At 38.0% G+C, this 15,088-nt stretch overlaps 1 pseudogene; it reads right to left on the bottom strand.

The window, feature by feature from the left end:
- Positions 1 to 5,041: 5,041 nt before the first annotated feature.
- LOC138189462 (angiopoietin-2-like) lies at positions 5,042 to 14,382 on the bottom strand (annotated as a pseudogene).
- Between the last annotated feature and the right edge of the window lie 706 nt (positions 14,383 to 15,088).

Raw genomic sequence — 15,088 nt, 5'->3', positions numbered from 1 at the left:
CGCATTTTTACTAGACGATAACATTGAACACCATAGCACCGAAAAGCGTAATGTAACAACATCGCCTGGTGTCCGAAACGAACAAAGCGAAGGGGACTCAAGAGTTCATCACACTACACGCGCAGGCAGGAAAGTTCGCTTTCCCGATCGTTTCCAGGCAGGCCTTAGATAAGCTAACATTTAGATCTACCTGCGACATAGATATAAGGAAAAACGTTATCACTGGTAAGGGGGTACTGTGGCGGCACGGGCCACGGAACTTTCCGACGGCTCCGGATACAAAGCGCTACGCTGTCAAAGCGCGACACCGACGTGCCCAACGTGAGATCGATATCTTCACGCTCTTTTCGCCGAATTCTCGGAAGAGCATACACGTGCCAGCCGCGGCGGCACATTTAATGAACGCAAGCTAGTGGGGGATATCGATGGGCAACGAAGGGAAGAGTCTGTTCGATCCGGAACAAAAGGACAAGCAGTCTGTCTCGAGCCGTTAAATAATAATGTCCTCAGTGCCATTGCGTAGCAAACGCGTCGATTGAACTCTCGGTGTCAATTGTTAGTTGTTAACAGTTAATAGTTATTTGTTGACTCTTCTGTTAAATTGTTTCTTAATAAATTGTTGTTCGTTAAACATCTGAGTATTCCTTATGCACCTATCACGACATACCACCTCATACTTAACGCCATCGCTACAGACTGGCGCTGATGGCAAAACTACGTAACATTATTTACAGCGAATGAAGCAAACCGTGTACACATCTCTGAACTTTTGAACAGTTTCTTCCACATTCTCCTATGAATGTCTTTATGCGATATCCAGGTTGCATTGAAATCAATCAACGTTATTAAAGTCGTAGATTTGGCGAAGTAAATTAAATATTTTCAATTCTTTTTTAAACTTATATGTCGGGTTTACATTGGAAATAGAGTTAGGGGCGTGAAACGAATCTTCGTTTGGATTACACATTGTCGATAAGCAATAGAGAAGAGATTGACTAGTGCAGATACGATTATCATAGAATTGGACAAGTAACCGTGGTAATTAGATACTCGAGAAACTGGTGACAATGATCCTAGGTTCAATAACGAATCCGCGGTCGACGGGATGATGGATGAACGTGCTCGCAAAATCTAAGTCGGACTCTTTGTTAAAACGTGGAATATCCACCGAGCGTACAGACGCTAAGTAAGTCGCTAATACGATCTCACGAGAGAATGACTTTTCGTCGCGATGATGCTGCAGAGGAAAACTATAATGGGGTGTGTCTAAGGACACGAGGTCATCGGATTCGTCGAGGATAGTCTTCGTTCAGAAAGTAAGGGAAATTGACGTTGCTGCTAATTGGTCAATCTCCAAATTGGTGATTAGAAAAAGATGCTAGCCGCCCTCCAGGGAAAGTTGCAAGTGGGAGACGTCGTTCGTTGAAAAATAGGTCTCCTCTATCTTCTCATAATTGAGACAAAGACTGTTTGTTTGAAGGACTTTAGTTAGCTAAATCTTAAGATTTATAACGGGCCCTCAGGCTAGCTGAAAGTGTACTGCGGAGAAGCATCGACATCTGGCAATCATCTTTTAAGGAGAGCTATAGAATTACTTTATACCTTTGTTAGGCAAAGCGTTCATCCCGTGACCGCGGCTACGTTCCGCGACTAGCTATTGCCTCGAGCCCAAGCTCATTATCACAAATCTTGAACAAATACAATCAGATCGAAAGACGACAATTGTTTAATTACGCCTATGATAGAATCTAGATTACGGTGCTAAGGGATTTTCCCGGGGTTCCAAAGGGAAGGCTCCGATGTCCTTTCATCTCCGACACGGCCATCCTGACTATCACACGTCCTCGTGTGTAACTAAAATACTGCAATTTTTTCTTTTTTTTTTTTTTTAACATTAGACTCGACGTAACTGATATTATTTACCATTCAATTAAATGTTCCAATTAAGTCGAGGGTCCATTTCGACAACGAGATTCTGTTCAGAGGTTTGACAAGCAAGGAAATGAAAGAGAACTAAAATTAGTGGCGTTATAATTTGTATCCAAAGTGCTAGTTGCATTCTGTGAGTTATCAGTCAGATCGTAACGACACGACAGATCATTTTCGATTTCGTACACGGGTGAATCTCAGTTTGTTGGATCGTGTTACGTTGGGCGTATTACGAAGGCGCAGAGTGTCCCACTTTACGTATTACGAAGGCGCAGAGTGTCCCACTTTACGTATTACGAAGACGCAGAGTGTCCCACTGGACGGGTGCACGACCACAACGTGGTATTAATGATCCTCTGAGGTCCGTGAACTTGCATCGTTATTATCACCGTCGTTGTCATCATCGTAGACGTCTAACTCAGCAGGAACGCTGCTGTCTGGCATCTTCCTCAGTCTGTCATGTCTGTCCTTATATGATCTTTTGCCGTCTAAGGTTTCTAAGGTGTACCTATCTCCTTCCAAAATCTCTGCTATCCTGAACGGACCCCTGAATTTCGGATCTAGCTTCGTTTGGTTTCTTTCCTCGTTTTTACGTAATACAAAATCACCAAGGTTAAACCTAACTACTTGAGCCTTATTTTTGTCGAACCTATGCTTATCGTATTTGGCACTTGCTTCTATACTTTTTATCGCCTGTCGTTTTACATGGGAGATATCTACTTCTCTTTCTTCGATGTTGTCGGGTACGGACAAGCCGTAGGGTCTCGCTCTTTTACCGATTAACAGTTCCAATGGGCTCGACTTAGTCACGCGGTTGAGGGTACAATTTAAAGCCAGTTGTGTTTCCCCGATCGCGTCTTGCCAGGACCGTCCGGTCGTTTCTATTGTTGTGAACGTATTTTTTAGCGTACCCATGATACGCTCTACCTGTCCATTGGCCCTGCTAGCACCGGTTGCTATTAAGTGGAGTTTAATATGTTTGTCTCTGCAAAAGTCTTGAAATTCTTTGCCCGTAAAACATCTTCCCTATTATCCGACAGGGGCTGCCGAATAAGAATATAGCGGACGTGAGTGCTTTAATGGTATTAAGGGAGTCTATCTTACGGGTGTGGTGCAAGTATACAAACTTGCTGAAGGCGTCGACCAACACAATGACATATTCCTTCGCGTCGTTTTTACCGCTTAGTTTGCCCGTGATATCCATGTGAACCCTGTGCCAAGGTATGCTGGTCTTAGGTATGGGGTGTAGTTCGGCTTGTATTTTGCCTGAACTAGATTTAGAAACTCGACAAGCATGACAGTTCTCAACGAATTTGCGAATGTATTTCGCCATTCCTTCGAACCAGTAATACTCGTACAGTTTCTCGAGCGTTTTATCCCATCCTAAGAGCATGATTGACTGGTGTACATGGCTGATCACTGACCACCTAAAGCCTCTTGGGACAATGGGCAAGCAGAGAGTTCTGCCTCTTCTTTGTATTTTAAGGTACAGGGTGCCGGATCGTAGTTCGTAGGTGTTCGCGATGTCGTCCGCAAGCTCGTCGTTCCGCAACTTATCAACGATTTCGGAGATTTGGGGGTCGCGACGTTGCTCCGCTAAGAGATAATCGTCGGAGATTTCGGCCAGATTGATTTCCTTTTCGGCGATTTTGTCGATCGTACGGTGATCCGAGTCTACGGGGTTCCACGAAAAGAAATCGGCGTGAGCCATTCGTCTGCCTTCCCGATACATAATGTCGAAGGTGAAAGTTTGCAGGTAGGCCCACCACCTGTAAACCCTGTCGCTTAAATGTACCTTATTACTGGATGCCTTCAGGGAATTGCAATCAGTGACAACGATGAATTCTCGACCGTGTAGGTAATGGCGGAAAAGTTTGACGGCGTTTACAACCGCCAACGTCTCCAGTTCATAGGAATGGTATCTAGATTCCGCGGGGCTAGTCTTTTTACTGTAATATTCTACTACTCTATTTTGACCTTCGACCTTATGCATCAAAATAGCCCCATATCCTTCAGAACTAGCGTCGGTATGTAGTTCTATCGGGTAGTTGGGGTCGAATATCATTAACACCGGTGCTCCGGTCAGGACAGAAATTACCTTTTGCCTTATTTTTCCATGTTTATCCGTCCAAGCTATGCTTTTGTTACCGGAAGTAAGCGCGTAAAAGGGTTTCATTATCTGTGAGAATTTAGGGACGAATTTTCGGATGTAAGAGGCTAGATCTATGAATTGTCTGAGCTGTGTGACGGTCGTTGGCGCAGGTAAAGAGCTCAGGGCGTGTATTTTACCCGGGTTGGGGCGAACTTCTCCGTCACGGATTACATACCCCAAATAAAGTACCGAGGTCGTTAGAAAAGAACATTTTGAAAAGTTGAAAGAGAATCCTGCTTTTGCGAGGGTATCCAATACGGTGTTCAATCTTTCTAGGGCTTGATCTATTGAGTCGGCAATAATTAGAACGTCATCCAAGTAAACAACAACATATGAATACGCAAGGTCGCCTAAGGCATTGAGAATGGCCCTCTGAAAAACGGAAGGTGCGTTTTTCAATCCGAACGGCATGGTTAGGTACTCGTATTGTCCGTCTTGGCTTACTATCTCGCGACCAATCATAATATCGTACTTTAAATGACTATCGTCAAGGACGTGAAAAGCTATCTCCAATGTAAAATCGTTAATACGTACGACGGACAAAATCTGGGACGTACTTTTAACGCAGGTATTCCCGATTCCTTGCATTACTATTACATCAGTCATTCTCTTAGCGGAAAATTTCGAGGCTACGGATTCTTTAATTAATGAGCACTCGGCTCCGGAATCGAAGTAAAACGGAAACGACTCACCCAGATGACTCAAACTACCAATTGGCGGCTTCATCCCACAGAAGTCGACTCGGGGTTTGTTCTTGGGGCTGGATTTTCTGTCTTGTTGTTGCGGACAATCTGGTGCGATATGGCCCTCCGCCTTACACTTGAAGCAAACCAGCCCCAAGAACAAACCCCGAGTCGACTTCTGTGGGATGAAGCCGCCAGTTGGTAGTTTGAGTCATCTGGGTGAGTCGTTTCCGTTTTACTTCGATTCCGGAGCCGAGTGCTCATTAATTATTGTTATTATTGTTATTATTGTTATTATTGTTATTATTGTTATTATTGTTATTGTTGTTGTTGTTGTTGTTGTTGTATCGTTATAATCGTCTATATCATTGCTGTTGTTGGTCCTTTTGGTTTAATCATCATCGTGGCACGTTTCAAAGTATAATCCCAACCTCTCCAACGGAACCATGCGATACCTTCTATTAAATAACAGAAAGGAAGAATTGTCTTTTGTCATTAAACGGATAATACGAAACATGAATAGCTGGTTGTACGTGACGACATTATTTTGTAAGCAATCATACCTTGTCGAGCGGTTAAATCCTGAGGATCGTTCAAATAAAGACCGTTTAATCCTCGTCCGCACGATTTCCACCACCATCCGCCTTTTAGCATGGAAGCGCAGTTCAACGATGACCTATCGTTGTCCCTGTGTGAAATGAAATATCGTCTCGAACGAATAGTTGACTCTTATTACGATTAATCTATCCGATATTATCCGTTCTTCAATGCTTTTTGCTCTATGCTTTCACATAACCGAAATTGTCATTTCATGCATTCTATCAAATGAAGAAATAACGTGTTACCTGTTGTACGTGGAAAACGGACTATTGTTCGAACCGTACCATGGATCGTTTAATGAGTCACCGGCATTTCCGTCGTAACCGTCAATCTCCAATTTATAATATTCTCCTTCTGAATAGATTTTGAAGTGAGAGTACTGTGCGTACCTAAACGAAAGTACATACATATATAATTTTTGTATGCGCACGGATATACGGATGTTCCGAAACGTTCTATATCTTAAATGTACAGAGAAAATCGTCTTTGAAATCCTCTCCGATCTATTCTACACAGACATTAAAACGTCCGAACTTCGCATCCAAAATCAGTTGCAATTGTAATTTTGATATTTCTTACCTTTTGTTACCTTCGAAATCTTCGAGTTCCACCCGAAGCATGTAATCTTCGTTGTTAGTTAACATGTATATGTTTTCGTTGCCAAGCCAAAACTCTCGAGCAGGATCACCAAAACCTTTTTTATAATCAGCCCAATCACGATTGAAATTTTCTCTTGGCTCGCCGAAATCGTCTCTTCTTTAAATAACCTAGGAAAAAGTGGAAATTCTTTTTCGAATTATGAGATAAAAGAAGTAGGAAGATTAAATATCTTTTACCAACGAACGCGGCTGTTTATTGTACGCACAGTTATTCTTTTTCTGTAACGACCTAAGAGTATAAGCTATCGATTCTACATTGATTCTACATTGATTCTACATTGCGAAATATACTTTTTTGGGAAAAAAAACCCGTTCTATCACACTAGTTTTATCTCGATGCATGATGCACACGCGTATATACATATTATAGTATTTGGACGAATCTCTGTTTTACCGTCCAACCTCCTTCGGCGATATCCTGCTCGCAATAAACCTTGAGAAACCAATAGGTTGTTCCACGAATTTGAAGATAATAGACACCGCTATCTCTCATGCCAGCATTTAGCAAATCAACACATGAATAGTCCTGTAACGTTAAACAATATGTACATGTATTATCGTGTTTGTAAGCATTGATAATATGGAATAACGCTTTCTTTTTCTTGCGTAGATTTTTCACTCTGTTACATATTACGTACATAGATTAGTAGTTTTCTCTCTTTCTACAATATTGTTATACATATTTAATGTTTCAATTATACAATCGTATTGTAAAAACTACTTTTCTCTTTCTTTCTTTTTATTTCTTCTAGAAATATGGTATAGGTTTTCAAAATTCCCATAAAGGAAGGATTAATAAAAATTTCACCGACAGGGACTTTTTACGAGCCATATTCGAACGTTTCAAAGTTGATGGTTGTACGTGATGCACATGTGTACATTATAGTGACTTTGTGTGTTATTTACGGTTTGACGAGACGAGTAATTACGAGCAACTTCAAAATGACCGTTTAAACGAAACATTCAGAATGTTAATCGATGTATTACGTAATAAATTTTTCAAATCTGAACATTTCTTTGTGTTATAGCACATACGATATGTACGTGAACGAAGGTGGGCATATACGTAGGCATGTCGTGTATTCTATAAGTGATTTAACTATACTGTATATGCACGATAAAATGCATATGTTTAAGATTCCTTCTTTCTCTCTCCAACCCCTTCCCCCTCCCTACACAATCCCTCCTTTTCCGTAGTAATTGGGCCTCCCCTTGTCTACACATTCTTCACATAGAAATACAGCAGCGTTGTTGTTACGTTTACTCTCTCACCTTCTTCCGTTTCATCGCGTTCGTTCGCTTATTCGCTTACAGGGTCTTACAAGGTAACTAAACTATAGAAAAGAGAGAGGAAGAAAGAAAAAAGTATGTTTGCATAAAAGTCATGCGGTATATCGATTATTCCACTTTGGTCGGTTAAAAACCAAAGAAGAAATGAGAAAAATATAAAATACTATATAAAAACTGTTTCTAATTCGTTTGAACGGTGCCGATTACCAGTGACGTTAATTGGTACGGGTTGAGAATGTTTTTGTTGTTTATTACCTTAACATCTTTGTAATTAAGGAATGCATCGGTGGTAAAGGTGGAATTTGTTGTACTTGGTTTGTTTTTGACACTTGGAAATATAACACCACGATTTTTAGACGATGATCGCTGCGAACTCGGTGATAATGGGGGGCCTATTGAAGGATTGGCTGTCGAGTTGGAGAAATTAGTAGAACCAGCTATTTGCTTGAATTAATGAAATTATTGATCGATACGGCGTTCGACGAGGTCGAGGAAGACATGGACATCGACACAGACGAAACAATGGTAGTCGGATTGACCGGTGAAACGGTTGTTTCAACTGCAATGTCATCAGAGAGTTCAACGTATCTGTGAATCGAAAGAAATTCGTTCTACATGAAACATAATAATTAATTACATAGCAATGTAATAATGGTGTTTCGTTAGTTGAACGTAGTATATTGTCGCTACACTTTCTACATATTTATTTATTTATTTATTTACTAATATTCTTTTACATCGTTCTTTCACGCATCATATACCTATGTATAATAATATATTGGAATATTTACTAACAACAGATGCAATCAATTCGAAATACGATTCTTTCACATTACACGAAACGAAAGATTTCTTTTCATCGAACGGAACAAAGCAAACAGATAAAGATAGAAATACGTATGTACATTGTCTGTTATTATTAGAGAGAAAAGATTATTTCTCGAAAAATGGAATGGAACTGACAACGTCGTAAATGCCTTTGGTTTCTATATTATTTCGTAACATGATGTATGATAATAAAAGCAAGCGAATAAAGTATCAAAGAAGGAAAACTAACCTATTAGAGTCGTATTCGACAAGGCGATCGATCGTGGGATCTAGCAGCAATTCCGCAGGTATTGGACGCTGAGCAAGGCTAGCTACATCGTCCTCCTGCTTTCGAAGTCTATTCTCCACTCCTTCTAAATTTTCGATAATCTTATTCGTTTTCGATCTTAAATCCGCATGAATTTCACTGATCGCTCTTTCTTGTCTTTGCGTTTGTGTAAGTAATTCATCGGATTTTGGCAAGAGATCGTCCACGGAACTTTTCGTGCCAACCTGTCGAAAAAAGTATAATACCTATCTATATGGAATGCCGTCAAGTGGACATGTAAAATTGTGCATGCGGTCATACAACGTGATTAACACGGCAGGTAAACAGTGAAATTAACAATTTAGCCACATCTTCTCAGCTTACCACGACGTTCCAGACTTCATCCATTTTCTCCGATACAGTCAACAATTGCATATATTTGTTCGACGAGTCGATCGATTTTACTCTGCCTTGGTGGTGGCGGCTCGGTAGTTGTCGTTGTTGTTGTTGTAACGTTGAACGCCGTTCGACCGTTCGTACTTCCTCTCACTAATATCGCATCGTGCATGTCACTCATCATGTTGTAAATAGTTCCCAAACGATCGGAAGCCAAGTTTACGTGAAACTGTAACTTTCTGTCCATATTGTTTGTCGCTTGCCTTAAATTTTTTATCCCGATCGTAATGTGATTTATTACTTCATTACTCATCGCTTTAGTGATTTCGATTACGCTCATACATTGACTGGCTTTTTTTCGCTGGCTTCGGCATTTATGTCGTCATTTTGTAACAAGTTATTATCCAATTGATGTTTCAAATCGATCAATTTATTATCTATATCCGATACCTTTTGATCAAGTGACAATAATTTTTCACCAAGAGTGAAATCGGATGATGATGGATTTTCTCGCTTCTGATGGATTGCTTGTAATTTCGGACCTGTTTTGCCAAATAAATGCCAATTTATACGATAAACTTGAACAGCGAATGGCAACCGTAGAAAGAAAAGAAGAAGAAGCATCAGTAAAAAGATAAAAGTATGGAAAAGAGACAAAGAGAACGAAAAAAGGGGAGGGGGGAAATACAGGGAAAGCAGGCTTGTATACGTTTGTACATATGTAGGTATATACCTATACAATAGGTATATATAGGTAGGTACCTATAAACTACACGTAAATACAATTGTTAAGTAAACGATATAGATAAAAGAAAACCGGCTGTAAATGTAATACAATTCAAACGACAATTTGTAGTTGCGATCCATGTTTGTTCTAACCGAGTCGATCAGTCCAATATTTTTTCTTTTTTCTTTTCTTCTTCTATAGATACGTCTGTTAACGAATTTCTGTTTTTACGTATTAGCATTTCATGTACATACATACATACGTACCGCTTCTGATTTCACTGTCGTTTTTATCATCGCTCCTTTTTATCGAGTATGCAGATTCAGTTGAAGAAAATTCAATTTGATGAGAATTGAAAAGTTTTAGATCTAATGTTCGTAGCTTTGTAATAACTGCATCGGTTTTATCGATATTATCATTCACGCGTGAATCCAAAGCTTCCACTCTTCTCATCAAGTGTTCCACCGCTTTGTCCAAATTTTCAATGCGCTTTAATTTTGATTCCAAAGTCGAAACTATAACCTCGAAAACGTTAAAGAGGTATTGCTCTCTGAAAAAAAAGTACCGAAAAGTATTACGATCAAAGAATGAAATTCGTTTTAATTTCAATTAAGAAATTTTCATTTCACTGGAGTAATGCAAAAGTAAGAATGTTCATCCATTGATTCGTTACATCTTAACTATCTCAACAATTAATAGAAATTTCAAAATATGAACAAATTATCAAATTTGATTAATATTAGTTATTATAAAAAGCTACAAAATTAATTCATCTTCTTTAAATAAATTAAACGATATTGATAATCGATACATCATTGCTATAAATGAGGAAAATGTTGCTCTATCTTATATAAAATAGTATCGGATCTAAGATAAAGCTGAATCTGAAACAACTTGCACAGATGTATCCTTTCTCTCGTTACGATGTAAACTGTAATTTTACGCAATCCATAGGTAGGTCAACAGTCGTACTCTCCATGGTTATTACGGTCCTTTCGAATCTTACAAATCTGTAAACTTTATAGTGTAATGCCTAAATTTGTAGAATTTGTATGTAATTGTATGTAATGTAAAATATAACGGCATTGTTGTCATTACTTTTACCACATGTACACGACTACTGAACGATAATCAACATACTTAAATAATTAACATACATATACATTATTAAGAATTACAACATATTTTCGTAAATTTTATTATTTATTCTCTTTTCGTAACGCACACGCGATATTCGTATTCGTATTCGTGTGTGTATTCTCTGGTTTACTCTGGCTTTATTCGTCGAATAAAAATGTAATTTATAATAATAATTATATATAAATATAGTATGTAACATGCAATGATTATAGAATGTAGAATTATAGTAAAATATATACAGAAAGAAAATGACTCGCAAATATTTGCTCACTCGCTTTTACTAAATATACAGATACGATAAATATACCTTGTAAGGAGAGTAGGAAAATGTCCTAATTATTAATTATTCCAACGAGGAGATCTACGTTTACCAGTTTCAATGATTTTCAAATATATTATTGTCAGGATCATGATTTTGAACAACTTTTTCCTACGTATGTTTGGGGCCCTGCTCGGCTGTAGCTTTCGAGATATGTACATATTCGTAAAAATACCTTTGCTACCTTTTATCTTGGTATCGGTTAGGTTGCTGGCAGCTTTGTGTACCGGGCAAGATGATATTACCTATACGTATGTATGCGAGTTTATGGCTCTCGCATAGATAAAGCCAAACTTGTACTGTTTCGCGTTGCAGGATCGCTGGATAGATGATTCCTCCACAGTGAAAGTGAACAACGAAAAACGGAGAGTATTTACACCAGTTCACTGGTGGATGAATACTCCGGATGGACGCTAACATATTCTTGGCGACTGAAATAGTGAATTGTTTAAATAATATATTAGAATCTGTTACTTTTTCGCTAATATTCTAAATCTTCTAAATATTTTCATGTAAATTACAGTTTACGTTGACGTTGTACACCTGTGCTTAAAATACGGATAAATCGAAATTTTGTTCCTTTTTTTCTTCAAATTGATGAACATCTACAATTATTATTAAAATTACACATTGCACATAAGAGCAATCGGCCGAGACCCTGTAGCCTTGTAATTGAAACGCCCGCTCGTTGCAAGTTTGATAGTCCTACGTGCTATAATGAGATTATTCCTACGTAAAAATGAATTAAAAAAATTAATGACAAGTGATTAATAAGAATTATTAGTAAGGAATACTTTTTAAATCCTATTTAACTGATTTGATATGATGAGACGAAACCTTTCATGATCATAAGAATATATAATAGAATGAATAATAGAATATATAATAGAATATATAATAGAAAAGTTTGTGAAGTTATCTTATGTTTACTTTACCCTTTCCGATAATAAAAATACTTTATGATACTTATCAGCTTCTTTCGGGCAAAGTTATTTTATTTTTACAATATAAAAAGTTGAGTTATCTCTTTTAATTCTTTAGAATTACGATATTACAATCATTAATGCCAGATTCATCGAGGAGCGATAAAACAAAGTATCCTCAAAGGTCACATCCATCAAACCCAGTTGTTAGATAAACTTTATGTAAAATTTTTGATCGAGAGACCTTTACAAACACGACGATACTGCTGCTGCAGTGCGACATGCTCGACGTATCGTCGACTGATTGAAAAATGGTTCACAATTCGATCAACTGTATAGGCAGCTGAGGTTAGTATTGCTTAAATGCGATCGATGATCGACTATGTCTACTGTCGTAGTTACGATTGGCTGAATGAGAAACAAATATTTATACAAGTATGTATTTGGTGCTGACGAGATTTACTTCTGACTGATTTCTTCACATATACTTGAACGATTCTAACTGAAGAATGAAATTTAAAACGTAATTTTATTGTATTAATTTCTACTTCGTTGCAGCTATTGCCGATTCATCTACAAGTATAGTATGTACGTATGATTATACAAATTATAATAATAAACAGGTCTCGTGTTCCTAAGCCAAAAAAAATCGTTCTCTTTACTTTCCTTCTAATTATCAAATTGTCAGATTAATATTTTATACTTTATCTATATGTAAATGAAGTTGTCTATTATAAAATTCTATCATCTCAAACGTATCGCGTAATTTTAATCGCTGATATTTCTGTTGTTTCAATTATTATGCCGACATCGTTATGTAATGTTACCTTAAATAATAATAAGACCTTGTTCTTTCACGAATGCTCCTCTTAAATAAGTCTCAATAAGAATAATTGATATCATAAGCGTAATTATTATAGATATCGGTCCTTCGATTCATAGAAAACAGAAAATGTCGCTATTCTTTCAAATACAATTGTATCATATAAGGTCCATGACGTTGCAAAAAAAAAAAGAGAGAAAGAAAGGTTACAATATAAACATACATGATAGAACGCATGTTTTAATTTAATTTATTAAGCTATAACTGTATAATTGTTTTACTTGATCCACATTTTTAACCAGCTTATAACGAAAATGGGCATGAATATTATCGAAATTACTCTAGTGTAAAAGTACTCCGCAGCGAAACCAACGAATAAAAACTAACAACGACTATTGAAAGGTGGAAGCGGAATTACAACGAGCGCTTACAACGGACGACATTCCACAACTGATATCTTCCGTAAGATTGAAAGAGAAAGGTAACAAATTACGAGACGAATACCATGATGATTCTAGCGGAACGACTAATGGTAGTAGATGTAACACGTGTATACATATATGTGTCGGAGATGTAGGGATGGCGGGCCTTTCTTTTGGAATTTTGGGAAGATTCCCAATACTTTCGGTTAAACTGTTTGTTTAAGCTGTTCAATATAGTATTATAACAGTGGACTTGAGGTTGAGGTGACACTGCCGGTCACCGAACGTAGCCACGGTCTCGGGATGAACGTAAAAGTACTAATGTTGAGGGACACACGTTGTATTAACAAACAAGTCCCGAGGCGGGAGCAATAACGGCTCTACGCGAGCCTAGTAACGGTGCCTGGAATTTTGTTGATAACCCTGATCAATATGCAATTGACAAATGTGATCGTGTCAGTCTTTTATTTGTATGATCACCTTGGAGAGTTGATACACAACGTCAAACGATTAGTCTAAAAGATACCGAACGTCATAGCTAACGTCATTTCAAGAATAGCTTATAACTAAATGTTCAAAAAGTTGTCCCGTTGACCGTGGATTCGTTAAACCCGAGAACATTGTTTATTTAAGAGTGACTTTACGTTATACAGTTAAACCTTGTTTAATCAACTCCTGTACATATTACTGTAAATATAAACCTTTGAACAACTATAATGGCTAGTCCTAATGAAGAAACACAAGGCGCCCCAAGAACCAGCACCAACCCAACAAACCCGATTAACCCGACATATGTATACCCCCCCCCCCCCTCCGTCCATGTATCCTGACATTTACGAATTTCCTACTACGTCGGTCTACAACCTTCGTGTTATTCTTAGGCAACAGAAGCAATATCTATTAAGAACTAATATCGATAAAGTTGTTATGCGTAAAGGTAAGTAAGCGTAAACGTACATATAGTACATAAACGTACATATCATCAAACTTGTAATGAATTTGTCTCTCGTCTCTTTTCGCGTTGCAATCTATTTACATATTATGTTTATTTTTGGTAGAGTCTGACATTGATATATCTACTTCCCGATTGGTATCGATCGCTTAAGATGGATAATCATGAAGACAGTGCGATGCAGGCTTACAAATAAAATGTTTACAGTGAAACTGTTAGAAACTTACAGTTCTAGAAAACTAGATTTAAGTGATTTTTGAATACGTTTAATTTTCTTGTAAAGACTCAACATTTTGAACAATTTTTTCCTATACATGCAAGAGTCTGTCGGCCATAGTTTCCAAGATATTGCGAGCAAAAAAACTATCAACATTTTGAACAATTTTTTCCTATACATGCAAGAGTCTGTCGGCCATATTTTCCAAGATATTGCGAGCAAAAAAACTATCGATACCATTACCGTGAGTAGTACTGCCTGTAATAATTGTACGTTCGTGGCAGTGTATGCGCTCGTATTAGTTTCCAGCGACCAGATAGAGTGACCTGACCGAAACCTGACGCTTATTCTCTGTTTATTGTGTATACCATATGATGTATACGAACGAAGGTGGGCCGAGACCGGGATACAGCTCCGTGGCCCAACTGCACATGGGAGGTTCTAAGAAATGTCTGTCTGTCTTACAATTCAATTAAAGATGAATATCATTAATGTATTGAGCTTAGCTTCTTTAAAAACCAGTCACCACGAGGAGGTCGGCAACACTTACATAAAATATTTTGTAAAATAATATCAATTATTTGAGTCATAAGTTATGACATGACAGGTATTTTTCTTGCAACCTCGAATACGCAATTGTGCATGGAACCTTTAAACTCACCCAAGACTCTTGTTCATAAACAGAAAATACACTGACACATATGCCACTACGGATGGACAACGGGGTACAAGACAGCTTTTTTACAAATATCTCTGAAAACAAAGTCGAGCTGGAGTAATA

Source organism: Bombus flavifrons, unplaced genomic scaffold, assembly GCF_040668555.2.
Source record: "Bombus flavifrons isolate JBK064 unplaced genomic scaffold, iyBomFlav1_principal scaffold0053, whole genome shotgun sequence".
Taxonomy (NCBI): domain Eukaryota; kingdom Metazoa; phylum Arthropoda; class Insecta; order Hymenoptera; family Apidae; genus Bombus; species Bombus flavifrons.
Note: the sequence above shows the minus strand (reverse complement) of the source record. Positions and strands in the feature narration are given on the sequence as shown.